A 1,963-nucleotide genomic window follows, 5' to 3' on the forward strand; every position below is an offset into this window, starting at 1 on the left:
ATTTTTACTTATGAATATGGGAGTAACAATTCTGATAGGCACCCAGACAATCAAATTCAAACAAAAACTCAACAACTAAATGAGTGCAGTCAATTTCCATCCCTTCTACAAGAATAAAACCAAATAATTGCTACCATTATAAATATCTTACAAAATTGATTTTCCTATAATTTTTACAGAACAGGGGTAATTAATAAAACAACTAAGATTTTGGTATTTCTTAATAAATGTAAAGTCCATATCACATTACTACTCTCACAATACTACAGTAGCATATATGTTAATAGTATTATGCATTTAAAATCTGGACCAGTATTGTGAGAATATTAAATAAGGGGGAAATTACACAGATTTAGATTTAAATAAGAAAAATAACAAATAGGGAAAGAACAAAGTTAAGATACAATCATTTTTATTACTTAAAAAAAATCAGTATTTAAAGACTCCTAGACTTTAGCAGAATGTTTTCATAGAATTGACATAAACTGGATCAAAGGAATTGCCCTTTATCTAAGTGGAGACTGTTCTATATTTTACATGATTTATCTTTGTGACTACACACAAGCCATAAAATCACAACAGGTTTTATTTTGCCCATGAATATGTCATGATAGAGCTTTGGTTATAAAATACTGGGATTCATATATATACTTCCTTAGAACTCAAATGGTATACTGAGGATGAAATATTTCCACTACATTTCTGATAAGCTACAGATGGAACTTAAAAGGTAAACATTTTATTTTTTTTTTTTTTTATTTGAGAGCGACAGACACAGAGAGACAGACAGATAGAGGGAGAGAGAGAGAATGGGCGCGCCAGGGCTTCCAGCCTCTGCAAACGAACTCCAGACGCCTGCGCCCCCTTGTGCATCTGGCTAACGTGGGACCTGGGGAACCGAGCGGAACCGGGGTCCTTAGGCTTCACAGGCAAGCGCTTAACCGCTAAGCCATCTCTCCAGCCCTAAACATTTTAAATTATCAAAAGTAAAAGTACAAATGCACACATAGTAATGAATCCGATTCTTCAAAGTTTATAAAATAAGTTTTATGCACCAGGTTAATTGAGTTCATTAATCTAGACTTGCACATATGTTAGTCAAAAGCTCTCATCATTTAAAGCCCCTTCACAGTACTTCAGTACAGTGGCTAAGGAAAAAGATTAGAAGAGGAACAACAGAGGACCCACTGTATTCTCTATCCATGTTCCTTGGTAAAGTAGAAACTGAAGACTCAAATTCTCTTGGTCTGAGTATCTCTTCAGTTATCTTTGACTGGTTGCTCCAGCATTTCTTGTGGTCTGTCCTTGTTGGAATTTAGGTAGGATGTCAGTTGTGTGGCAGCCTGTATTTGCATTCCAGTGGACTGGAATCATGAAGCAGAGAGGCCAAGGCAGTTAGGTAAATGCCACTTTTCACAATTCATGTATTACAAATGTGAATTTTCTGAAATCCAAGATGCTTTCTTGCTGGGATGGCACATATGAGCTACCTCTGTGTCCTCACACCATTCCAGGATTAAATCACTCTTCTCTCTTTCTGCTACAGTGTGACCTTTGTGGTTTTTACTTTATTGCCACTGCTCCAGGACCACCCTCAGTAGTCTGGCAGGACTTTACAGTCCTCTCCTTCCATGCAAGGATTCATGTGGCATCACCGCTTCTGGATCACTATAGAAGCTTCAACACAAGAGGGCTGAACTCGAGTTGTGCCCACCACCTATCCTGGGAAACAGGAGCACAAGACAGTTTGGGAGCATTCCTCTTTGTGGTTCTTATTGCAGCAGTGGTGCACAGCAACCACCTCACAGGTGCCTTGCTTGATTTGGTGGTGGCCTGCATGTCCCCGGAGATGTTGGCTTGAGGCATACATCATCTTACAGCACACCATTAACATGTAGGCCAGAAAGAGCCAGTGTGACAGCACCACAGACTTAGCACAGACTCTCATCCTTAGAGACTTCAT

At 38.9% G+C, this 1,963-nt stretch overlaps 1 pseudogene; it reads right to left on the reverse strand.

Annotated features, from left to right (window-relative positions):
- Positions 1-1,540: 1,540 nt before the first annotated feature.
- On the reverse strand, positions 1,541-1,963 carry LOC101617727 (annotated as a pseudogene).

Source organism: Jaculus jaculus, chromosome X (assembly GCF_020740685.1).
Source record: "Jaculus jaculus isolate mJacJac1 chromosome X, mJacJac1.mat.Y.cur, whole genome shotgun sequence".
NCBI classification, from domain to species: Eukaryota; Metazoa; Chordata; class Mammalia; order Rodentia; family Dipodidae; genus Jaculus; species Jaculus jaculus.